Source organism: Siphateles boraxobius, unplaced genomic scaffold (genome assembly GCF_051911475.1).
Source record: "Siphateles boraxobius isolate OS27281-9 unplaced genomic scaffold, OSU_SipBor_1 326, whole genome shotgun sequence".
Classification (NCBI taxonomy): Eukaryota; Metazoa; Chordata; class Actinopteri; order Cypriniformes; family Leuciscidae; genus Siphateles; species Siphateles boraxobius.
In genome coordinates this window covers 146,900-174,872 of record NW_027508949.1, presented here as the reverse complement: position 1 = coordinate 174,872, position 27,973 = coordinate 146,900, and the positions used below count along the sequence as shown (strand labels likewise).

Genomic DNA, 27,973 nt, shown 5'->3' with positions numbered 1-27,973 from the left:
GCCGCCTGTAAGGGGACTGGGTAATGTTTGAGCTTTTGCAGAGAGAGTGGTCCGGCTTTTGCGAGACACGCACTCTCTCTTCTCATTCCTGTGGCTAGGACGGCTTTCGAGGCTCAGGGTTCAGCACAATCTTGGGCCGAGGACCCCGTCGCTCAGACGGCGGCTTGCGGTTGTGAGAGCGCGAGCGGCGTCGAGTGTCAGCCTGAGGCGCGGGCTGAGAGGCGGTGGGAGCTGTTCTAGCCCGCTGCGGCTGTAGCGGTCTCTGTCTGCTCTGTGATGAGCTGGAGCGCTTGGGCAGGAATGGCGCATAGCTTGTGAAGCGTTCTGGGCCTCAGTGAAGCGTTCGGCGAAACCCTTAACCGCCGGTCCAAACGGCCCGCTGGTGGAGATAGGCGCGTCGAGAAATGGCGCCTTATCCGCGTCCTTCATCTCCATCAGAGTTAACCACAGATGGCGCTCGAGAACAGTCAAATTAGCCATGGCACGGCCAATAGACTGGGCGGTGGGCTTCGTGGCTCGCAGAGCTATATCAGTTGCGCTGCGTAGGTCCCTGAAGGCTTCGGGTTCGGGGCCAGACTCGTCCATAGAGCGGAGAAGTTTGGCTTGGAACACTTGAAGTACCGCCATTGAGTGAAGCGCTGATGCACCTTGGCAGGCGGCGGCGTAGGCGCGACCGGCGAGAGCAGAAGTAGTGCGGCAGGGCTTCGAGGGGTGGGAAGCTTTGGCTTTCCATCCGGTGGTGGAGGGCGGGCAGAGATGATTGGCCACGGCCTCCTCGAGGGGCGTTGTTCCCTCGTAGCCTCTTTCCTTCGCGCCGTCCACAGAGGAGAGCGAAGAAGAAAAAGAAGGCTTTAAGCGCGCAGAGTGGGGGGCTTTCCACGACTTGGTGAGTTCGTCGTGAACTTCCGGGAAGAAGGGAGAAGGCCTTTGCCGAGGGGCCTGCTGGCGCCCCTGCAGAAACCACTCATCCAATCGGCTCCGGGTTGGTTCTTCGGGAGAAGACCAATCGAGCCCGAGGTCTTCCACGGCCTTAGAGAGGACACGGATAATCTCGGTATCCATGGTGGAGCCCCCGCTCATGCTAGCTAGCGTCGACGGGGCGGGGTCGAGAGTGGAGCCCGGCCAGTCGTCCGATGCAGCGTCGATGGACAAGCTGTCATCTATTCCCCCATCGTCCTCGGACGCGCCGAAAGTCACAAGGCCCACCGCTCTGCTAGAGGGGTGTAGTTCCGGCTGGGTGAACTGAAATGGCGGTGGGGAAGGCAAGAGCGGCGGTGAAGCACGCGGAGACTGGCTCGGCGTGACGTCACTGAGCTCAGGTTCAGGAAGCCTCTGTGAGCGGCGCTTTTTCTTAGTGCGCGGCTCACACAGAGGGGTGGCGGCGATGGGCTCGCTCACAGTGAAAGCGGCGAGGCGAGCCCGCAGTGCGGAGAGACCCAGGTCATCACATTCCGGGCATCCGCCCTTGGTCAAAGCAGCTTCTGCATGGTCCCGGCCCAGGCAGCGAGCGCAGATGATGTGACGATCCCCGTCCGGGAGAAGGTCTCTGCACGACGCGCAGGAAGGCATTTGAAACAACGCCTCAGAAAATTGCTCTTTTACAAGTGTCGCGGGGCGAACAGATGTAAAGATACTTGCGTGTGTGGCACGCCGGATGGCTCAGTAGGATGGCGTTCGAAGGCGGCTGAAGGTGCCGACGTCCTCGTAGCAATCCCGCTGGTATGCTTTTCGACGGCGGCGAAGGCTTCAATAATCCGGAGGATCCAGCGAAGAAGGTGTTCGCTGAAGGAGATTAAATCTTAAGAACTCTCATGACGGGGCGCCCAATAAATAGCTCTTGGCCACGCCCATCTTGGCAGGCTCTGACGCGCGCCGGCGCGAAGCGCGCTCATTGGTCGCGCATTCAGAGTCGCCCCGTCATTGGTTCGAGCAAGTTGCCGCAGCACAGCCAATGACCGAGCTTCCTTCGTTCATTGCTGTCAGCTGTGCAGCTGCAATGCGTTTTACATAAAGACTTCAGTATTCTCGAGAAAAGGAGTTTTCCCATAGCGTAAGCTACTTACGCAATAGGAGAGACCTCTCGAAAGGGAACTGGAGACGCATATTAAGGTGTAATGCTGTAGCTCAAACAGTAGAGAGTTGGTGCTTGCAATGCGAAGATCATGGGTTCGATTCACAGGGAAAGCAGGAACTGATTGAAATGTAAGTGTGTAATGCCATGCAAGTCACTGTGGATAAAAGCGTCTGGCAAATGCATAAATGTAAATACATGGTACATAAAACATGTCCTCCACCCTTTTGAAACATGGGACTAAAGTTAAAGAAGTTGTATAGAAACGACGTCTAAAATTAGTCTAAATTTGATTTTGAAAAGACGTCCACAAACGACCACATTTGGTCCCACGGACGTCGAATAAAGACGTCGGCCCTACCGCACCCATTCCATTAATGAAATCGATCTCTGGGGGCCCCAAAAGTGTGTGGGCCCTTAGAATCGTCCTAACCCCCCCCAACCCCCCCCCCCCCTTAGCGGTGCCCCTGAAAGCCGTCTCTAATGATACAGATGCATACAGATGTTTAATTTCACTTTATTTTTTAAATTGAGCATCTGAGTGTCTGATCTGACTGAAGTCCAAAGGTCACAGAAACTGACAGCATTGATCGGAAACCTGTGGAACAGATTCTAGGTCGCTCTTTGTGGTTGTTGCCTTTTCTGAAAATCTTCTCATGTCATTTCTGTACTTCTAGCAGCCAAAGTGAAGAGCAAACCAATGACTGTCCTTAAACAGGTTTCGTCTGCTATCGGACAGATAGTCAGGATGCTCAAACAAACAGAGCAATGTTTTAAGAAGTGTCACAGTGTTACACTTTTCAGAAAGTTAGGGTTAGGGATTACTTACTGAGAGGTGGTATTTTAACATTAAAGTGCCCCTATTATGCTATTTTGGCTAGTGCTCTTTTTGAGTCTCCTACAGCAGGCTTACATGAATCCAAGGTCAAAAAACACATTAACCTTTTCATAACACCCACTGCAGCATCAGCTCTTTCCTCTCAGTGTCTGAAACGGTTCGATCAAGGTTTCAGTCTCTCTAAACTAGAGCTGCTCTGCTCTGATTGGTCAGATGGCTCAGTTTGCTGTGACTGGTCGGAAACAAAACACTCATTAGCATAATCTGAATCTCAGATCTTCCTCAGCACTTGATACACAAGCTGCGTCAGCACAGCAAAACCCTCCCAATTAATCAAAAGTAGCGTAATCCCGGCCAAAACTAACCCAAAAGTGGGAGGCGAGGAGGAAATATCACTGAAGTAAAGACAACTTTGACCCGTGGATAGTGATGGGACGGTATGAAAATTTCATATCACGATTGTAGTGACCGAAATTATCGTGATTATCAATATTATTACGGTTTTGTTAAAACAAGATGCACGTGTTAAAAAAGAACTGATGCTTACACTGAAAACATTTCAACAAGTTTTATATTTGAAAATCAACGAACAACAAATAAAACAAGCAGCTCCATGCACTTTTTAAAGTAAGATTCTATTCTGTGGCATTTCCTTCCTTATAATGACCGTCGTCCATAGCAACGCATTATAACAGCGCACATCCATGTATCACAACGGACGCTCGCTCTCATTTCATTCAAATACAACTTGTCATCTTGCGTCTTCGTTTTTGATTGTATTGAAAATGAAATCAGAGTTGATTTATTGTTTAAAGAATTTGATAATATTGTTGTGATCATCTTGTCTGGACGAGTTTTGTACGCTGTACAAATGGATTTAACAGGTAAGAAGAGACATTAATCTCTATTCAATATGTCCCCGTAATTATGTGGTAAAAAAAAAATCGGTGTTATAAGTGTACAATGAATACACATTATTATCTCTTAAATGTCACTCTAGTCTTGTTTGAACTTGTTTGTTCGTCTTTGGCTCAAAGCCACTTATTGCTGCAAACTTTTCTTCGCGGAAGCTTCAAGTTTATTTCAAGTGAGTGAGAAAAAAATATTTCAACTCAAAACAACATTTTGTGCCCAATTATTTCCCAGACATAGTTTTAGTATTGAGATCAAAGTTAATTTGCCTTGCGTTCGCTACAGTGTGTGATGGTCACACAGGACGACTCGGCAGATTTGATGTGTTTACTCCTATCACAGCGACTTATTTTGTGCATGTTCTGCAGACAGGGTGACCGTCCTCGATTACGTTTCCCTCAGGATTTTTTGTAAAAGCCAAAATATGACCACACCTCATATTTGGTCCTCTTAAAAGGCTGAAAAATCTCCCGAACACGGTCACTGCCTTCCGCCATTCATTCTCGAATAAAAAACAAAACAAAACATTGCGTGCTGCGTCAGACTGTTGCTGGCTGGACAGGATTTATAGTGAGTTATTAAAATTGCGATAATCAAAGACGGTTTTAATGATAATTGAATTTTAAACGATAATACTAACCGTCAGTACATTTTATCGTGGTTTATAGTGAAACCGGTAATCGTCCCATCCCTACCCGTGGATTATACAAACACCCCACAGTAACAGATTAAGTTAATTCCAATTCCAGACTTGGCAACAATGAGCCGAGTGTTGTCACAAGGCCTATAGCAGCTGTTTGACAGTGGATTTTTGTGAGGGGGTTTTAATAAGAGAAATGGAATCAGAAACTTTCAGAAAAAAATCAGAGTTTTTATAGGATTTTGACACGGTTCAACGCCGATGACGACAGGAGACTGTACCATAACCAAGTAAAATATGTATGGTTAAATTGTGTAATGTCACTTTTCTATCGTTAGCAACTAGTAACCTTGTTTATTTCTTATGTTAAATGTAACTGTGACAATATATTTTCACATATATACATTTACTCTGTATTTGAGTCTAAATGTAAAGTACTTTAGATTTGTATTCAACTCAGCATCATCTCAGAGGCAAATATTGTACTTTTTATGAAAAAGTGACATTTTAGACATAATGGATATTACATTTAGTTAGATATTACACATTGGTTAAAAAATGTGAACACTATAGAAACACTAAAAATGTTGTGTTATTATGATGCATTGCTGTAGATTAAAATAGGCAAAAGTATATAAAGTAATACAAGAGATTAAAAGTTCAAATGAACCACCCTTAAACATGTGCAGAAGCAAAATGCAAACAGACGCCACGTTTTAACATACACTTTAATGTCCATCATTCCAGAGCACAGTAGTTCGAGCTTTAGAGACGATGAAGACCAGGTTTCAGGACAAACTGATGATTTCTTTAAGGAGGTATATATATGTAGCGGGTAGGGAGTTTGAGACGGGAAGTGTAGCTTGAAGGACTGCCCACTGGCACTGAATAGGCTTGTTTGAGATGCGCCTCGCCTCGCCTCACCTGAAGTGTAGTCGAGAGTCGGCGCTGCAGTGAGAGGAGGAGTGAAAAAAGCGCAGGCAACACAGTTGCCAACTCTCGCGAGACAAATAAGCAACTGTAGCTTCAAAAAAAAGCCCAAACAAGCCCAATATTATTAGATTATTTAGTTTCAGCATTATCATTTATTTTTTATTACCAATAAATGAGCCTGCAACATATTAAACTGAAACCACTCCTTTATTAGAAAAGGATAAACGGATTAGGAAAAAAGGATTTAAAAAAGGTTTGGAGAGATGGAAAAGGACAAAAAGACAATCAAGAAAAGACGGGGATATGTAACACACACACACACACACACACACACACACACACACACACACACACACACACACACACACACACACACACACACACATTATAATATATATATATATATATATATATATATATATATATATTTTTTTTTTTTTTTTTTTAAATAAAATAAATTTGACCCATATGTATCTTATGTTAGTATAGACTAGTTTTTTTTTTTTTTTTTATTAAAGCCTGTTATAATTAATTTATTACAAAAACATTGTAAAAATTACAAATTTACCTTACAAAAGAAGGTCATCCCTCTTCTCCCCTGCACTGTCCATCATCTCCCCAACGTCTATCATTGGATTACAGCGTCGCGCGCGGCTGCCTGCACGTTGAACGGGATTTTTGTCCAATAAGGGGGCGGATTCGCCGGAATGTTTTGACGAATTACGCCACAGCACTTATACAATTGCACTGATTGGCTATGGCTGTGAGCAGACAGTGTCAATCAATGTATTGGAGATTGAGAAAACGGCAACCGTGACCATAGATGTAAAGAAAACAAAGTTGCTTGTCAGATTTTCCTAAAAAGCAACCATATTTTTTTAATAAGCCCAAAAAAACGCAACCCGCAACCCGTGCTTTTTTAACGCGACTTACAAAGAAAAAAAGCCCAAAGTATTATAAGCGGACTTGGCAACTGTGGCAGGCAAGTCCGGACAGTTCTCGCTTCTCGCAGTAACCCATTTGAGACTATCGACCACAACATTCTTTTAAATAGACTCGAAAATTATGTTGGCATTAGTGGAATTGCTCTAGCATGGTTTAAATCATTTGGTGTCACTGGTGTCAAATGCAGCACTAAGATCGAGTAACACTAATAGAGAGATACAACCACGATCGGATGATAAGAGCAAATCATTTGTGACTCTAATGAGAGCTGTCTCAGTGCTATGATACGGTCTAAATCCGGACTGAAAATCAATTCAATTCAATTCAAATTTATTTGTATAGCGCTTTTCACAATACATATTGTTTCAAAGAAGCTTTACAGAAAGTGCATTTCAGAAATGTACATAGAAAAATACAGTTAGTTAATCATGTATTAATTTAGGGCATAACATATCGCCGGCGTTGAGTCGTCTCTTCACAGGCGTTGAGTCATCTCATCGCAGGTGTTGAGTCATCTGAAGTCTCCGTGAGAGGCTGAATACAAACTGGAGCTGACGAACGCTATTTACCTCGGGACTAGTGTCCCGAGATAACAGCAGAAAAGAAAATTGGAAATAATTAGCATAGCTGCTGTTCATAATATTAATGCATTCGATCTAATTCAACAGTGGTATAAAAGGTAAGCATTATGTGAAGCATTATGCGTCTTTAATCTAGTTTTAAACTGGGACAGCGAGTCTGAGCCTCGAACAATATCAGGAAGGCTATTCCAGAGTTTAGGAGCTAAATGCGAGAACGCCCTTCCTCCTTTAGTGGACTTAGATATCCTAGGAATAACCAGAAGCCTCGAATTTAGTGATCTTAAAGAACGCGATGGATTGTATGGCGATAGAAGGTCTGTTAAATACACAGGAGCTAGACCATTTAGGGCTTTATAGGTCAGTAGTAGTACTTTGTAATTGATACGGAACTTAATAGGTAACCAGTGTAGAGATGATAAAATTGGTGTTATATGATCATATTTTCTTGACCTAGTAAGAACTCTAGCAGCTGCATTTTGCACTAACTGTAGCTTGTTTATTGAGGATGCAGGACAACCAGCTAATAAAGCATTACAGTAATCTAGTCTCGAGGTCATGAATGCATGAACTAACTTTTCTGCATCAGAAACAGATAGCATGTTACGTAGCTTAGCAATGTTTCTAAGGTGGAAAAAGGCTGTTCTTGTAACATATGAAATATGATTTTCGAAAGACAAGTTGCGGTCTAGTATAACACCCAAGTCTTTTACTGTAGTGGATAAAGTAACAGGACATCCTTCTAAATTAAAGTTGTATTGTACGAGGTTTTGTGGGTAGTTTTTTGGACCAATAAGTAATACCTCTGTTACTATCTGAATACTATCTGAATTTAATAGCAGGAAATGACACGTCATCCAGCATTTTATATCTTTGAGACACTCTGTCAATTTAGATGAGTTAGTGTTTTCATCTGGTCGTGATGAAATATATAATTGAGTGTCATCAGCATAACAGTGGAAATTAATTCCATGTTTTCTTATAATATTACCAAGTGGCAGCATATATATTGAGAATAGCAGAGGGCCTAACACCGATCCTTGCGGCACTCCATAGTCTACTGACGGTATCTACGATTTTTCCCCTTTTAAACAGACAAAATGATAACTGTCTGATAAGTACGATCTAAACCAGCTTAATGTCCCTGTCCCTGAACACCATTATAGTTTTGTAGTCGATCCAAGAGTATTTTATGATCTATAGTGTCGAACGCAGCGCTAAGATCGAGTAGAACTAATATTGAGATACAGCCTTGGTCAGAAGCTAAAAGTAAATCATTTGTCATTTCAACTAGCGCAGTTTCTGTTCAATGATGCGGTCTGAATCCTGACTGAAATTTTTCATAGATATCATTTTCTTGCAAGTAAGAGCACAATTGAGCGGACACAACTTTTTCTAGTATTTTAGACATAAATGGAAGATCTGAAATGGGTCTGTAATTTGCTAGGTTATTTGGATCTAATTGCGGTTTTTTAATGAGTTTTTTTACCGCCTGCTTGAATATTTTTGGAACATGACCTAAAGATAAAGATTATTATGGATTACCTTCCACAACAGGTCTAGTTTTAAACATACTTATTTTGAAGTGTTGGTGCTTAATGTAAAAATATATAATGTAAACGATAAATCAAGTTTGAGAATTCTGCTGGCAACTGTATACAGGCCACCAGGGCACCATAAAGATTTTATCAAAGAATTTGCTGACTTTCTATCAGAATTAGTATTGACTGCAGATAAAGTCCTAATTGTTGGTGATTTTAATATACATGTAGATAATGAAAAAGATGCAATGGGATTGGCATTTAAAGACATTCTTAACTCTATTGGAGTTGGACAACACGTGTCAGGACCGACTCATTGTCGTAATCATACTCTAGATCTAATATTATCACATGGAATCAATGTTGATGCTGTTGAAATTCTGCAGCAGAGCGACGACATCTCAGATCATTATCTAGTCTCATGTAAATTACATTTAGCCAAGGATGCAAAGCCAACTCCGTGTTACAAGTATGTTAGACCTATCACTTCTGCCACTAAAGATTGCTTTATCAATAATCTTCCTAATCAGTTTCATCATCTCAGCATCCCAGATAGCTTAGAAGAACTTGATATTGCAACAGAAACTTTTAACTCTCTCCTTTCCAGCACTTTAGACACAGTTGCTCCGTTGCGCTTAAAGAAGATTAAAGAAAATAGTCCAACGCCATGGTACAACGAGCACACCCGGGCCCTTAAGAGAGCAGCCAGAAAAATGGAGCGCAACTGGAAGAAAACAAAACTAGAGGTACAAAACAGTCAGGATTTAGACCGCACCATAGCACTTAGACAGCTCTCATTAGAGTCACAAATGATTTGCTCTTATCATCCAATCGTGGTTGTATCTCTCTATTAGTGTTACTTGATATTAGTGCTGCATTTGACACCATTGACCACAACATTCTCTTAAATAGACTAAAAAACTGTGTTGGCTTTAGTGGAATTGCATTAGCATGGTTAAATCATATTTATCTGACCGCTATCAGTTTGTAGCAGTAAATGAAGAGATGTCTTATAGATCACAAGTTCAGTATGGCGTACCACAAGGCTCAGTACTAGGACCGCTGCTGTTCACTCTGTACACGCTACCTTTAGGAAATATCATTAGGAAACATGGAATTAGCTTTCACTGTTATGCTGATGATACTCAGCTCTATATTTCTTCCAAACCTAACAAAAGTCACCAATTCACAAAATTATCGGAATGCATAGTTGATATAAAAAATTGGATTGACTAGTAATTTCTGAAAAACTACTACTACTAAATTCTGAAAAAACAGAGATTCTAATTATTGGACAACAAACTTCCACACGTAATAACTTAGAATTTTAACCTTTAACCTAGAATAACCTTTCCCTCTTGGCTCTCAACGAAGGCGGTCAAATTTTCTCTCCCTCTCCCTCCCCTTACCTCTCCTGCTTTGCTTCTCTCGTCACGTCTACTGTCTTGTACTTTGAGAGACTCTCGCTACACTGCTCTCCAAAAACCAATAAATTATGGATTTGATCAACTGGTCTCTCAATGCAATTGACACCATCTTCTCGACGAGAAGCTTGGGTTCGGGGGAACCTGTCTGCCCTGCCGGGACGTTCGCAGCTGGCTACACGATGGACGCGTGGGAGAGGTGGCGGGTCGTGTGTCTGGCGGCTCTTTCCGTGGAGGACATTGAAGATATCTACCTATTCGGCACCATGATAACAGGTCTTCTGCTGATTGGATTAGGCATTGCCCTGGTTTATCGAGGAACTAAGCAGACGGTGACAGCTGTCCAAAGCCCCGCAAGGCTGCCCGTGATGATTGAAGCGGTGGGCAGAGCTGTCAGCACTCAGACTGGGTCTATGAACCACAATATGGATAACATCATGGAGAAGCTCACAGCTTTGCAAAGGCAAATGGATCGTTTCAGAGACCAAAATGGACCAGGAGAATAGCCTGTATAAATTGTATGCGGCTACTCGCCCGAAGACCAAACAATCCCAATCTTATCTGTTTCTGCACCCCCCTACCAGCACTGGCCTTGGCCAAGGCCGCTGCTGGAACAACAACTCTCCCGGAAGAGCACTGCAGTGAGCCGCTCTTGCGATCCTTCCCCGACTCCTCAGACACCTGGTGATTGTTGACTCTGCCTGGGACAAGATCAGGGTTGTCTCCATGGCAACTTGCTGTGTATCGCTACGACAATCCTGCGGACTGAGGCTCCTAGATTATGGTGCCGGCTTAGCGACTCTCTCCAGGCCTACACACACATGAACTTACACATACACAGATATGCACCTGCCCCACACCCCATCCCACGCCTTCGCCGCTTCGTACCCCCAGTCTGACAGGCGGGTCTGTGACCAGCGCCATAATGGCTGCAGGACCGGATGCTGCTTGCCTGGGCTGGACTACCTCCATCCCCCACTCCCAACCGTGTTGCAATGTCTTGTTTGTAGAGTGTACTGTTTATGTGCTAATGTTGCTGAGGTGTTTTTTCCTGTTCCCAGACTGTACTCCTTACAGGAGCATAGTCTGGGGGTTGCCTTTTTTTCTCCTCACCTCTCCTCATGTCATGCTGTATTTTTTTCTCAGGTTGGCGCTGAATATAGCAGCCTCGGTAACACCTTATTACCAAAGCAAATTCCTTGTATGTGCACAACACTACTTGGCAATAAAATTGATTCTGATTCTGATTCAGAATACCGTCTAACACTTGATGGCTGCTCTGTTAAGTCTTCGTCGTCAGTTAGGAACCTGGGTGTGCTCTTTGATACCAATCTTTCATTTGAAAGTCACGTGTCTAGAGTCTGTAAAACCACATTTTTCCATCTTAAAAATATATCTAAATTGCGTCATATGCTCTCATTGACAAATGCGGAACAACTAGTTCATGCGTTCATGACATCAAGGCTAGATTATTGTAATGCTCCTCTCGGGTGGTTGCCCTGCACGCTTAATAAACAAACTACAGCTAGTTCAAAACGCAGCCGCTAGAGTTCTTACCAGAACCAGGAAGTACGACCATATTAGCCCGGTTCTGTCAACACTGCATTGGATCCCTATTAAACATCGTATACATTTTTAAATATTGCTGATTACTTAAAAAGCACTAAATGGTTTAGCTCCCCAGTACTTGAGCAAGCTCTTAACGCATTATAGTCCTTCACGTCTATTGCGATCTCAAAGTTCTGGCCAGTTGATAATACCTAAAATATCTAAATCGACTGCTGCTTCCTAACATTGTCCGGGAAGCAGACACAGTCTGTCAGTTCAAAGCTAGACTAAAAACACATCTCTTTGTCCTAGCATTCACATAACACTCTATAGACTTCTATAATTCAATATTAGGCTGCTTAGATTAGGTCAGCCGGAACTGGGAACACTTCCCTTAAATCCTGATGTACTCGTTACATCATAAGAATAATGGCATCTACGCTAATTTTAGTGTCTTTGTTTATCCCGAGGTTTTCCCGCAGCCTGCCGGATCCAGGCCGTTTCTAGATCTGACGAAGGACTTTCGCCTGGACCTGATGACAATGCAGTGCTGAAGTGCCAACTAACCTCTGCTAGTTCCCTATACCACTCTACAGATAAAGCGTTGTGGAATTTTTTTTTGGTTCGCGTACCTACCCAAAGTGATAAGATAAAATAAATTCTGTATCAAAATTTATAGACAAGACAAGTAGTTTGTTTAGGCATGGTTTGAAAGGAATTACAAACCTGCGCACATATATTCAAACGCACATAACTATAGAATCAATTCTTAATGCGCATGTGAACACCATCAGCGTCTATCACAGGTTCGCGTTTAAAGTCTGTTTAGAGAGAACGGGGTCGTCTTAGCGGCCCCTAATTTAATAACAAATGATCATTTAATCGGAAGTGAATCAATCAAAACTTACTTTAGCTGGAAAAACATTTTTCAAGAACCACTATAAAACCAAACCAATCTCTGTTACCTTAAATTATATGTTTATCTCTGTAAAGCTGCTTTGAAACAATCTACATTGTTAAAAGCGCTATATAAATGAGGATGACTTGACTACAGGTAACACTTCTTTCAGTAGATTAGTGGGTATTGGATCTAATAGGCATGTTGTTGGTTTAGATGAAATGATAAGTTTATTTAGCTCTTCCTGTCCTATAGTTGTAAAGCGGTGTAGTTGTTCTTGAGGGGCGATAATTGAGGCTGAATCATAAGACATCATAGAGGATTGTACATTTACAATTGTGTTTCTGATGCTTTCTATTTTCTCAGTGAAGAAATTCATAAAATCATTACTACTTTACTGTAACGGAATATTTTGCTCTGGTGATGTCTGTTTATTTGTTAGTCTAGCCACGGTGTTAAATAAAAACCTTGGATTATTTTGGTTATTTTCTATTAGTTTGCGGAGATGCTCAGCCCAGGCTGCTTTTAGAGCCTTTTTATAACGTGACATACTGTCTTTCCACGCGATTCTAAAGACCTCTAAATTAGTTTGTTTCCATTTACGCTCTAAGTTACGAGTTTCTCTCTTGATAGCATGCGTAGCACTGTTGTACCATGGTGCTTTAGTTTTCTCTCTAACCTTTTTTAATCTAATTGGTGCAACAATTTCTATTATATACTAGAGAAAATGGTGCTCAAACTGCTAGTCATTTCCTCTAGTTCATCTGTTTGTTTGGGTTCACTGAGCAGCTGAGATAGATCAGGTAAGCTATTTGAGAATCTATCTATAGTGGTTGGAAGGATTGTTCTGCCTGGTCGATAACGTAGCGCAACATGACAAATTTCAGCAGTACGTATTACGCAAGTTACCATGTAATGATCAGTGACATCACTTTGCGGTACAATATCTATATCGGTTGGATTGGTTCCATATGATATAATTAAATCTAGTGTATGATTTAGACGATTTTCTGGTTTAATTACAATAAGAATTTTCCTAGATCCTACAGTAGATTTATTGTTTGGCCTCACTAAACGAGGAATATACACATTAGCTGCATTTCCACTGTCGGGCCAGGGCCGGGCCAGGACTAACAGCGAGCCGAGCCGAGCCGGGCAACTGGCCTCGGGCCTCAAGCAGCGGGCTTGCGTTTCGACTGCCGGGAGTAGCCCCGCAGCGCTGCCATAAACCCCGCCCTTAACACAGCTTCCTGGATCGAACGTCATACAACCCCCCCCATTTCAGCGGGAATTATGAAGTTCATTCAGGCAGGACACTAGGGGTGGGAATCTCTAGGCACCTCGCGATTCGATTCGATTACGATTCAGAGGGCTGCGATTCGATGCTAAAGCGATTATCGATTATCTGAATCTTTTTTTTGTGTGTGTGTGTGTGTGTGTATATATAAATACTTTGCTTTAAAAGTACAAAGTAATGACCCATAAAGAATTAACGTACAATATATGTTATTAACATTGCAAAGAACCAACAGGAAAATAAATGTGTGCCTGAACTAGCAGCATACTTGTAGTAAATTAATAATATAACAACAACAGGTCTTCTGACGATTCATTCTACCCATCGAGATGTGCTGCTTACCGGTTATGCGCATGTGCAGACTCATTTTTCTTCTGCTTACCACGCACATAAGTCTATGCATCCTTGCTGTGGAGACTTGTAGGAAACTTTGACAGGTCAAAGATGAATATTTGATGATAATTTTTTCACTTTTCACACCGTTTTAAAAATAAAAACAGTACATTATACTGTACTCTTAACTTCGAATTTTATTATAATTTTATTTAATATAATAATGTCATTTTTACTTGTTATATCAAATGTGATAATTGCTAGTTCATTTAAAATATCAAAATATGCTCCCCATACACTTACTCTGATTAAAATGAAATAACGATGTCATAATATTGTGAGATTTACACCATTATGGAAACAATTGAGAATGAATCAACATTATCTGTGATCGATTCGCGCTTGGGTAGCATTTTTAGACAAGGCAGCAGAAATCGTCTGAACACCGGTACAGCCCAGAGCCATAGATAGAAACGGCTCTGTTACAGCCGAGTGTTTTTCCTCCTCTGGGTGGAAACGTGTCATATGGCTTCTCATATTTGTCGTGTTGCCGAAATATTCTAGTTTTATTCTACAAAGCTTACAACTAGTGTGGCTCTTGTCCAGCTCCTTTCCCCCTTCAACTTCATAGAAGCCAAAATATTTCCACACGTCAGCTTTTAACGAGGAGGGTGTTTGGATTTCGCGCTCAGCCATCGCGTCTCTGTTATGTGCACACGCCACAGACAGACGGTCCGGGCACTGCACTTCCGCGCTTCAGAGTTCCGTCGTTTGAGTTCCGTCAATATTACGTCATTATAAATAGGCTATATATCTAAAAAAATAAAAAAACGTTTTTTTTTTGAAAATCGATTTTTGACATTTGTGAATCGATTCAGAATCGTCCGAGTCCGCATCGCGATGCATCTAAGAATCGATTTTTTCCCCCACCCCTACAGGACACACTAGCTTGCTAAAAACACAAGACGATCGAGATGGAGAGGACCGAAGCGTCTGTTTGTTTGCTCTTTTTGGTGTTTGCTTGGTGGAAGATGAGGCAGCAAAACCAAGATAAGAAGATGGAGGTTCAGCGGTGACAACGGCGGAAGCTTATGTTGGCTGCAAGGCGAAAGAGAGTGATCCAACGACGTGCAATTCGGTTACAGCGAATGCAGAGTCGCCAGCAATGGATGGAAACGGTAAATATTTTATTTTATAGTATAGTTAATTCGTATCTTGTAGTCGATGTGAGCATAACTTCAAATCATATTGCAGGGAGTTGTTTTTATGAGCTTTTCACTAACTTTACTATCTGCTGAAAAGACACAAATATTTTGCTAGCTTATCATATCTTGCTTGCTATATTAATACAAATAAAGTTAGGTGTTAATGTTAAACTGTCATTGTATTAGGGGTGGTGATGGCGCAGTGGATAAGACACATGCCTCTGGTGTGAGAGACCCGGGTTCGAATCCACTGTGAGACACCACTGTGTCCCTGAGCAAGACACTTAACCCCTAGTTGCTCCAGAGGCGTGCGACCTCTGACATATATAGCAATTGTAAGTCGCTTTGGATAAAAGCGTCAGCTAAATGCATAAAATATAAATGTAAAAAATGTATTATTCGTTTAATACATCTATTTATACCCATGATTATTAATATATGCATTTACATTTCCCATAATTAGGGAAGTAATGTTTACAGTACCACTTTGCAAGAAAGTAAAGTATGTAATGTATGGGTTAACATGAACGAAACATTAGCAATACATTTGTTACTGTATTTGTTTATCTTTGTTAACGCTAGATTTTCAAAAAAAATCAGCTGTTGGTTTGTTAGTTTGTTCACAGTGCGTTAATTGATTGTAACAATTCAAACATTGGAGTGTAATGTATTAATGAATGGGTTAGCAAATATTTATAAATGCTGTACTTGATAACATCCTCGTTTCTGCACACGCTGTCAAATTGACGTTGTACTCTTTCTTCTGCCCAAATGCTCAGAAGAGCTTTGGAATCCTCGACAGACCAGTACAGGCGATTCTCCATTTCGAGCAGCGATAATTTTGCGCTATATAAAAAAGTGAAATGTGCATCTTGCCGCAGACCATACCTTTCCCTAACACCGATAAACTCCGCCTTTTACCTTGACCACGCCTCTAGCCCAAGCTGGCCTGCTTTGGCCCAAGGTATTCGACGGGCCAGAAATCCTGGCCGTTGGCCCCAAGTAAGCCCCTCTCAAGCACCGGAAGTGACAGTGGAAACGCGACTGGCCCTGGCACGCACTAGCACGGCTCGGCCTTGGCCCGGCAGTGGAAACGCGGCTAGTTTCTATATAATGTTCTACACTACTTATATCAATTAAGTTGGGACACTAAAGACTGTGATTTGGACTTTGACTTACTAGTCAGATGGTGTATAACGTCTTGGAGATGTTGTCCGACAGAACAGCCGCTCCGATTCTGCTGGGGTGCAGGCATTCAGCACGGTAGAGCCTAGGTCGCTCCCAGAACAGATTCCAATTATTTACAAAGAGCAGTTTCTGTTCATTACACAATGACATTAACCATTCATTTAGTGCAATTAATCTACTGAACCTTTCCTGTCCTTGTTGGTACGTGGGAAGCGGTCCAGACACGATGATCGTTGCTTCAGGCGATGTGCTGCGTACCGTCTCGATCAGGCTCCTGTAGTCCTTCTTCAGAACCTCCGTCTGCCGCAGCCTGATTTCGTTCAGACCCGCGTGCAGCACAACAGGTCCGACGCGCTCGTCACCGTTCAGGATCTCGGGAACATGTGCAGCGACATCTAGAGCACGAGCACCAGGAAAGCAGTGAGTGCGCACCTTACCTTTACCTGAGGTAGCACGGACATGACGGACGATGGAACTGCCGATGATCACGGCGTCGTCGCGTTCCAACTCGCGAAGAGGGGAGAAGCGCTCCGGGTGGAGATCTCGAAGACCGGGAGGGGAGGAGAGGTTCTTGGTCTGGTCCTGGCTCGTGTCTTCCACTGAGGGATCAGAATCAGAATCAGAAAGAGCTTTATTGCCAAGTGTGCTTGCACACACAAGGAATTTGTTTTGGTACTGAGGCTTCCAGTGGACATCTACAAATACAAATACAAAAAGAAACATAATACTACAAATTATAAAAATAAAGAATAAAAATATAAATATATGAGAATAAAAGTATCACAGTTGGGTTTAGTCAGAAAAGACATTTTCAGATTTACAGATTATGAACATATTTACAGTGTTTTGAATATTATAAATAAATAAATCTACATATAAGTATCACCTGAGTTGTAGGATATTGCACTAATCAGTGGGAGTATTGCACTTAAAGGCGTATGCCTTAGGAAGTGTGTTAACTGTTCAGGAGGGAAATGGCCTGTGGGAAGAAACTGTTCCTGTGCCGAGATGTTCTTGCGGCCAGTGATCTGAGTCTCCGTCTTGACGGTAACAGTTCAAACAGGTGGTGTCCAGGGTGAGTGGAGTCTGTGATGATTTTACCTGCTCTCTTCCTCACTCTGGAAGAGTACAGGTCCTGGAGGTTTGGCAGGGGGGCACCAATGATCCTCTCCGCAGTCCGGACTGTCCGTTGTAGTCTCCTGATGTCTGATTTGGTAGCTGAACCAAACCAGACAGTGATGGATGTGCATAAAACGGACTCAATGACGGCTGAGTAGAACTGAATCAGCAGCTCCTGTGGCAAGTTGAACTTCCTCAGCTGGCGAAGGAAGTACAGTCTCTGCTGGGCTTTTTTCACAATGGAGTCAATGTGATTGTCCCACTTCAGGTCCTGAGAGATGGTAGTGCCCAGGAACTTGAATGACTCCACTGCTTCCACAGTGCTGTTCATGATGGTGAGTGGGGGGAGTGCTGGGCTGTTCCTCCTGAAATCCACGATCATCTCCACTGTTTTGAGCGTGTTTAGCTCAAGGTTGTTATAACTGCACCAGACAGCTAGCTGTTTAACCTCCAGTCTGTAAGCAGACTCGTCACCGTTCCGGATGAGACCGATGACAGTGGTGTCGTCGGCAAATTTCAGGAGCTTGACAGAGGGGTCTTTAGAAGTGCAGACATTAGTGTACAGGGAGAAGAGCAGTGGGGAGAGAACGCACCCTTGGGGGGCGCCAGTGGTGGTGGTGAGAGTCCTGGATGTGTGTTTCCCCAGTCTCACTCGCTGCTGCCGGTCCGTCAGGAAGCTGGTGATCCACTGACAGATCGAGGATGGTATGGAGAGCTGGGTCAGTTTGGCTGTGAGAAGACCAGGCATGATGGTATTGAAGGCCGAACTGAAGTCCACAAAGAGGATCCTTGCATAAGTCCCTGGTCTGTCGAGATGTTGCAGGATATAATGCAGTCCCATGTTGACTGCATCATCCACAGACCTGTTTGCTCTGTAAGCAAACTGAAAGGGATCCAGCAGGGGTCCAGTGATGTCCTCAGTGATCACCCAGGGTCCATGGTGTTGTGTCGGTGCCGCAGTGAATGAAGCCAGGGATGATCGCGTCCTGGGTGCTTGGGTCCTGTGCAGAGAAGCACACGGAGTAGACGAGGTCGGAGTCAAAAAGTTACTAAGCACTGACTTGTCAGCATCGGCGCGTGATGTTTCAAGCGCTGATCGCTGATCTGCAGCTCGGCTTGCCTCTCTAGTAGATCACGGACCTGCTTCTCCACGGACTCCAGCTCCAACAGCACCGAATGCAGCTCGAATGTGTCCTCACCTGCACTCAGAGGTAACGTTATACACACATCCGATATATTCGCCATTATAACAGATGAACAGTAAAATAGTAGTAATACTACCAATATCACTACTAATTTAGGACTAAAATCCTGGATATAACCCATATCCTTTCAGTGAAATGGGTGTAAATGAGACGATCGAAAGGCGAGAGGCCACGTGTGCAATGCTAGCGGGCTAAAGGCTAGTAGCGGAGATTCGGAAAGTTGGATCTAAGCAGCGATATCAAAGCAATCCAATTGTTTTTTATAAGGAATAGTATGGAAGATAGGTTCACATGCTGTAAAAATAGATAGTGCTTGTTTATAAATGATTGGTAAAGAAGAAAATCAAGGATTTATGAATCAATTCGACAGAGCTCCAAACACAAACCGCACGCGGATGCGCAGTCCTCGCAAATACCATTTCTTTCAAGAAAGGAACACAGTTGTGAGGATACTGCCGTTTCTAGTATCTTTGACAGAAAAGGTAGATTTGAGATCAGCCTGTAATTGACTAATTTTGTATAATCAAGTTGCGTTTTTTTAACAAGCGGTTTAATCATAGCCAGCTTAAAGGTTTTTGGTACGTCTCCTAGAGACAAGGACGAATTAATGATATTAAGAAGAGGATCTATGACCTCTCGAAGCATCTCTTTCAGCAGCTTAGTCAGTATAGGGTCTAACATACATGTTGTCAATTTAGATGAATTAACGAGTTTGCAAAATTCTTCCTCTCCTATAGCAACAAATTAATCAAATTTTTCCTCAGGGAGACTACAATGCACTCCCTGATCCGATACTGTAGTAGACGGTTGCATAGTTATAATTTGTCCCTAATATTATCAATCTTATAAGTGAAGAAGTTCATAAAGTCATTACTGCTGTGTTTCTTGGAAACTTCTGGGCTTGAAGCTTTCTTTTTCGTTAGTTATAGTTATAGTCTTTCAGTCAGAGATCTAATCTTGTTTTAAATTGTCACGATGTTACCAAACGTAGCATTATAAACCATTTATGCTTGTGATTACAGGAGGATTGCCTTCGTCTGTCCAACTAGCCACTGTTTTTCCTGGGTTTAATCACTGTTTTAGTTTTCATTTCTTTGGATGTATGTGCGTGCGTCGGAAATCTGCCACCATCGTTCTGTGCGGACCTGGAATTAGGTAGGCCTAGGGTGGAGGCCTGCTAGTGATAGCCTGCTTACTTGTGTTTTGTTTGTTTGTTTCGTCTGTTTGTTTGGTAATCATTATATCACCGTATTCAGCCTATGGGCATTGTGCAATATCTCCTGTGTGGAAAGTGCTTATTTTGCAGTGTTCACTAGTGTGAAACACCATGTTAGTGTTTGTGTACGGCTTATTTGATGTGAAGTATCTCTTACAGTGTTGGAGTGTGTGTATGTGAAAAGTATCTATTTATTCGACTTTTTTCACTGTAGCCTATGAATTATGAGACTTATACACTGTAACTCATCTACTATGAGACTTAATTCACTGTGACTTTTTTTATTGTAGAATTTTGTTCAGTGTTACCTATGGTGAACATTTGCTTGCTCTGATTGCCAACCAATATATTATTGTCTAGTGTTTAATAAAGTTATATGTTTGAGTACATCAGTCCCATTTCTGTTCCTTCAGTGTAAATATGATAGAAACGCAGTGGACAGTGTAAATATGATAGAAACGCAGTGGACAGTGTAAATATGTTAGAAACGCAGTGGACAGTGTAAATATGTTAGAAATGCAGTGGACATTGTAAATATGTTAGAAACACAGTGGACAGTGTAAATATGTTAAAGCAGTGGACAGTGTAAATATGTTATAAACGCAGTGACAGTGTACATATGTTATAAACGCAGTGGACAGTGTAAATATGTTATAAACGCAGTGACAGTGTACATATGTTATAAACGCAGTGGACAGTGTAAATATGTTATAAATGCAGTGACAGTGTAAATATGTTATAAACGAAGTGGACAGTGTAAATATGTTATAAACGCAGTGACAGTGTACATATGTTATAAACAGTGGACAGTGTACATATGTTATAAACGCAGTGGACAGTGTAAATATGTTATAAACGCACTGGACAGTCTACATATGTTATAAACGCACTGGACAGTCTACATATGTTATAAACGCAGTGACAGTGTACATATGTTATAAACGCAGTGGACAGTGTAAATATGTTATAAACGCAGTGGACAGTGTAAATATGTTAAAGCAGTGGACAGTGTAAATATGTTATAAACGCAGTGGACAGTGTAAATATGTTAAAGCAGTGGACAGTGTACATATGTTATAAACGCAGTGGACAGTGTAAATATGTTATAAACGCAGTGGACAGTGTAAATATGTTAAAGCAGTGGACAGTGTACATATGTTATAAACGCAGTGGACAGTGTAAATATGTTAAAGCAGTGGACAGTGTACATATGTTATAAACGCACTGGACAGTCTACATATGTTATAAACGCAGTGACAGTGTACATATGTTATAAACGCAGTGGACAGTGTAAATATGTTATAAACGCAGTGGACAGTGTAAATATGTTATAAACGCAGTGGACAGTGTAAATATGTTATAAACGCAGTGGACAGTGTAAATATGTTAAAGCAGTGGACAGTGTAAATATGTTATAAACGCAGTGGACAGTGTAAATATGTTAAAGCAGTGGACAGTGTACATATGTTATAAACGCAGTGGACAGTGTAAATATGTTATAAACGCAGTGGACAGTGTAAATATGTTAAAGCAGTGGACAGTGTACATATGTTATAAACGCAGTGAACAGTGTAAATATGTTAAAGCAGTGGACAGTGTACATATGTTATAAACGCACTGGACAGTCTACATATGTTATAAACGCAGTGACAGTGTACATATGTTATAAACGCAGTGGACAGTGTAAATATGTTATAAACGCAGTGGACAGTGTAAATATGTTATAAACGCACTGGACAGTGTACATATGTTATAAACGCAGTGACAGGGTACATATGTTATAAACGCAGTGGACAGTGTAAATATGTTATAAATGCAGTGACAGTGTACATATGTTATAAACAGTGGACAGTGTACATATGTTATAAACGCAGTGGGCAGTGTAAATATGTTATAAACGCAGTGGACAGTGTAAATATGTTATAAACGCACTGGACAGTGTACATATGTTATAAACGCAGTGACAGGGTACATATGTTATAAACGCAGTGGACAGTGTAAATATGTTATAAACGCAGTGAACAGTGTAAATATGTTATAAATGCAGTGACAGTGTACATATGTTATAAACGCAGTGACAGGGTACATATGTTATAAACGCAGTGGACAGTGTAAATATGTTATAAACGCACTGGACAGTGTACATATGTTATAAACGCAGTGACAGGGTACATATGTTATAAACGCAGTGACAGGGTACATATGTTATAAACGCAGTGGACAGTGTAAATATGTTATAAACGCACTGGACAGTGTACATATGTTATAAACGCAGTGACAGGGTACATATGTTATAAACGCAGTGGACAGTGTAAATATGTTATAAACGCAGTGAACAGTGTAAATATGTTATAAATGCAGTGACAGTGTACATATGTTATAAACGCAGTGAAAGTGTAAATATGTTATAAACGCAGTGAACAGTGTAAATATGTTATAAACGCAGTGACAGTGTACATATGTTATAAACGCAGTGACAGTGTACATATGTTATAAACGCAGTGGACAGTGTAAATATGTTATAAACGCAGTGAACAGTGTAAATATGTTATAAACGCAGTGACAGTGTACATATGTTATAAACGCAGAGACAGTGTAAATATGTAATAAACGCAGTGAACAGTGTAAATATGTTATAAACGCAGTGACAGTGTAAATATGTTATAAACGCAGTGACAGTGTACATATGTTATAAACGCAGTGTCAGTGTACATATGTTATAAACGCAGTGACAGTGTAAATATGTTATAAACGCAGTGACAGTGTACATATGTTATAAACACAGTGGACAGTGTAAATATGTTATAAATGCAGTGACAGTGTACATATGTTATAAACGCAGTGGAAAATGTAAATATGTTATAAACGCAGGGACAGTGTACATATGTTATAAACACAGTGGACAGTGTACATATGTTATAAACTCAGTGGACAGTGTAAATATGTTATAAACGCAGTGACAGTGTAAATATGTTATAAACGCACTGGACAGTGTACATATGTTATAAACGCAGTGATAGTGTAAATATGTTATAAACGCAGTGGACAGTGTAAATATGTTATAAACGCAGTGGACAGTGTAAATATGTTATAAACGCAGTGGACAGTGTAAATATGTTATAAACGCAGTGGACAGTGTAAATATGTTATAAACGCACTGGACAGTGTACATATGTGACCCGTCACAGAAACCAGGGACACAAGTCGGCAGCACAACTTTCGAGCAAAATGAGAAAGAAGAGTTTTTTTTCAAAATTGGTGATTTTCAATTTTTTGGAGAATCTGTTAATTGAAATCACGAAGAAGCCTCTCCATGTTTGAGATAGCAGTATTGGTATATTTAAAAGCTTACATTTTGAGGTTGAAATCGGCTTGTTTTCGTAGATTCTAGCATGCAGTAGGGGCGTGGCGTGTCATTGTCTGTGTGTATTTCCATACTGAATAACCCGGCGCTTTTGCCCCCGCCCTCCAAGTCAACCACATGGCTACTTATTATGCTGTGCTCTGGCCAGCTCTCTCTGATATCAAAATTCAATGAAGATGGATGCCGCAAAGATTGTCGCAGACGAGATGAACCGTCTGGCAGTTACACCGAAAATGTTTTCGCCGCACTTCGTGGGCTCGGGAAACTGAACCGGAGGTATGGGCGCAGCGCGCTCGCCCTCAGTGCTTCAATACGGCGGCTCGGCTCGCTGACAGCGGTGGCTGGCTGTTTCATATGTGACGGAGAATCGAAATAGAGGATGCAGTTAAGACCTTTGCTGCTGCGATGAAGGCCTGCCGTGCGTGTTTCTGAAATGTAAGTTAAGCTTAATTTGCTCTTTAGTCGTTATTTAAGATGCTGAACCTGCTGATGATATAATGTGCTTGCGGACATTTCATTTGTGTGTGTATACGCACATAAGAAAGTGGTGTAAAGAGATTTGCAACAGTAATTTGAGGAGGTGAAATGTGATTATTTGGAAAATTGCAGAAATGACTGCTTAAAGAAAAATGCCAGCAGGCATTTGCCTCCTACATAAACTTTAATATTGTTGACATTTTGGGCACACGAGCGTTGCGTACTATTTGCGCTATATGTAGGCCTATGGCTTATTGATCTTTGTTTGTTGTTGTTGGTTTTGCGTTATATGTATATGGCATATTGGTCTTTGTGTGTTGTTGCTGGTTTTGCGTTATACTGTATGTATATGGCATATTGGCCTTTGTGTGTTGTTGCTGGTTTTGCGTTATATGCAGGCTATATGGCATATTGGTCTTTGTGTGTTGTTGCTGGTTTTGCGTTATATGTATATGGCATATTGGTCTTTATATGTTGTTGCTGGTTTCGCGTTATATGCAGGCTATATGGCATTATTGGTCTTTGTGTGTTGTTGCTGGTACGTTGCAAATAGAGGGGCAGCACAATTGTTTTTCGCCTAGTGCGGCAGAAGTGCACTCATTCGAAGTGTAAAAAAAGCTGTAAAGCACATGGAGGAGCTTTACAGGGGGTATGGCTTATCTAAATGAGATGTAAATGAGCCCTATTGTCACCCCCAGCAGCAGAGACAGGTGAGAACTGCACAATCTTTAGAGCTCGTTTTCTCCTCTTTGAGCTTTTTTAAGTGCCTACTTTAAAATGGCCACAACTTCTCCAAATATTATCAGATTTCCACATGTTACACATCGTTGGAAAGTTTGGATATTACACTCTCAGAATCTATGAATAACTCAAAATGCCCCAGAACCGACTTGTGTCCCTAGTTTCCGTGACTGGTCACATATGTTATAAACGCAGTGACAGTGTAAATATGTTATAAACGCAGTGACAGTGTACATATGTTATAAACACAGTGGACAGTGTAAATATGTTATAAATGCAGTGACAGTGTACATATGTTATAAACGCAGTGGACAGTGTAAATATGTTATAAACGCAGTGGACAGTGTAAATATGTTATAAACGCACTGGACAGTGTACATATGTTATAAACGCACTGACAGTGTACATATGTTATAAACGCAGTGGACAGTGTAAATATGTTATAAACGCAGTGACAGTGTAAATATGTTAAAAACGCACTGGACAGTGTACATATGTTATAAACGCAGTGATAGTGTAAATATGTTATAAACGCAGTGAACAGTGTAAATATGTTATAAACGCAGTGACAGTGTAAAAATGTTATAAACGCAGTGACAGTGTACATATGTTATAAACACAGTGAGAGTGTGCATATGTTATGTTATAAACGCAGTGACAGTGTACATATGTTATAAACGCAGTGACAGTGTAAATATGTTATAAACGCAGTGAACAGTGTAAATATGTTATAAACGCAGTGACAGTGTACATATGTTATAAACGCAGTGAACAGTGTAAATATGTTATAAACGCAGTGACAGTCTACATATGTTATAAACGCAGTGAACAGTGTAAATATGTTATATACTCAGTGACAGTGTACATATGTTATAAACGCAGTGAACTGTGTAAATATGTTAGAAACCCAGTGGAAAGTTTAAATATGTTAGAAACGCAATGAACAGTGTAAATATGTTTGAGACCCAGTGGAAAGTGTAAATATGTTAGAAACGCAGTGAACAGTGTAAATATGTTAGAAATGCTATTCTCAATATACATGCTGCCACTTGGTAATATTATAAGAAAACATGGAATTAATTTCCACTGTTATGCTGATGACACTCAATTATATATCTCATCACGACCAGATGAAAACACTAACTTATCTAAATTGACAGAGTGTCTAAATGATATAAAATGCTGGATGACGTGTAATTTCCTGCTATTAAATTCAGATAAAACGGAGGTATTACTTATTGGTCCAAAAAACTACCCACAAAATCCCTTACAATACAACTTTAATTTAGAAGGATGTCCTGTTACTTTATCCACTACAGTAAAAGACCTGGGTGTTATACTAGACCGCAACTTGACTTTCGAAAATCATATTTCATATGTTACAAGAACAGCCTTTTTCCACCTTAGAAACATTGCTAAGCTACGCAACATGCTATCTGTTTCTGATGCAGAAAAGTTAGTTCATGCATTCATGACCTCGAGACTAGATTACTGTAATGCTTTATTAGCTGGTTGTCCTGCATCCTCAATAAACAAGCTACAGTTAGTGCAAAATGCAGCCGCTAGAGTTCTTACTAGGTCAAGAAAATATAATCATATAACACCAATTTTATCATCTCTACACTGGTTAATGAATGCATTAACATTATGAACATCAGCTATGCTAATTATTTCCCATCTGCCTTTCTGCTGTTATCTCGGGACGCTAGTCCCGAGGTAAATAGCGTTCGTCAGCTCCAGTTTGTATCCAGCCTCTCACGGAGACTTCAGATGCCCCAACGCCTGTGAAGAGACGACTCGACGCCTGTGAAGAGACGACTCAAAGCCGGCGATATGTTATGCCATAAATTAATACATGATTAACTAACTGTATTTTTCTATGTACATTTCCGAAATGCACTTTCTGTAAAGCTGCTTTGAGACAATGTGTATTGTGTAAAGCGCTATACAAATAAATTTGATTTGAATTGAATTGAAATGCAGAAATCAAGCTCCTGCCCCTTTTGTTTCCAAATGTATTGTGGCCCTCTATGATAATTGTAAATAATAATTATTAGTACAAATAGTATAATAGATAACAATACACTTATACACTATTGCCACTTACAATAATAATTTAAAAAAATATATTATAAAAAAAATTTTTTGGCGGAAGCATTTGCCGGAGATGAAGTGGTAGGCGGAGTTTCTTCTGCAGTTTCCTCATACGCAGCAGTTCACCGCGAGTCTCACACTACCGGAGGAGCAGGTAACGTCAAGCTAGTATGGAAAAGTTACATTTATCCTGCCATGCTACTTCAAAAGTTGCGGCAACATGCGAGTTATGCTTAACTAAAATAAAAGTATAACTCGATTTCAGCCGCATTCTGAGTCTGAGAATTAAAAAAGTTATAATTTTCTCCCTGATATCATCAATCTTGTAAGTAAAAAAGTTCATAAAGTCATTACTGCTGTGCTGCTTGGAAACATCTGGGCTTGAAGCTTTATTTTTCATTAGTTTAGCCACTGTTTCAAATAAATACCTAGGGTTTTGTTTATTTTCTTCTAATAGGGTTGAAAAATAAGCAGATCTAGCAGTTTTTAAAGCCTCTCTGTAAGCAATCGTGGTCTCCTTCCATGAAATCCGAAATACCTCTAGTTTTGTTTTCTTCCAGTTTCGCTCCATTGTTCTGACTGCTCTCTTTAGGGCCTGAGTGTGGGTCCTAACCCAGGGTCCATCTGTGTCCTTCAGGGCCCGAGGAACGTACTGAGCATTTGATGGCCCCTTCGAACTGGGACAGCCTTCGTCGCCCCTCGAGCACAGCCTTCGAATCGGGATGCACGTCTAGTGATACGAACAGTTACGATGGCGTCATTGTTAGCGGGCAGCATGAAGGCCAATGAAGGTCAATAAAGGCATTATGCAAACGAGTTACAAACCTACACAGGTTCAGCACGAACTGAGTCTAACATGACAAACATGAATACCAGTTATCTGCACTTTGATCTTTGCAGATTTTTTACATTCACAAACAGCTTTATTACTTACTATATGAAAGGTGATATCTCAAAAAGCATCATGGGGCACTTAAAAAAATCTGTCTCTATATATTGCTACATTTTTCTAAATGTCATAATCAATTGATAACAAACAAGTATTCATTACTTCAATAATCTGATTGTTTCTGCTTTAAATTATTACATTAATAAATTTTTAGCTAACTGTGATTTTGTATATGTACAATTCTATATTAAATTCATAACTTAGACAGCTTCCTCTGATAACATATCACTCTAAATTGTAATGTGGACTCTGTAAAGCTGCTTTGAAACGATATGTATTGTGAAAAGTGCTATACAAATAAATGTGAATTGAATATTCATAGAACATAAAAAATGTAAAGATATTTGGAGTAAAAATCACAAAAAATAAAACACATTAAGCAAGAAATATATCACTGATTGTGTGTGAATCCTTGTATTATAAACACAAGAGCACAAGTATGAATTGTGAAAAAATG

At 41.0% G+C, this 27,973-nt stretch overlaps 1 protein-coding gene across 1 annotated transcript in view; it reads right to left on the bottom strand.

Moving 5' to 3' along the window:
- LOC143701403 (interleukin-1 receptor type 1-like) overlaps positions 1–16,950 on the bottom strand; it is a 68,187-nt gene extending 51,237 nt beyond the window's left edge. Inside the window, exon 1 of the mRNA XM_077194788.1 lies at positions 16,343–16,950. The gene's annotated coding sequence lies outside the window, so the exon portion shown is untranslated. The remainder of the gene's footprint in view (positions 1–16,342) is intronic.
- Between the last annotated feature and the right edge of the window lie 11,023 nt (positions 16,951–27,973).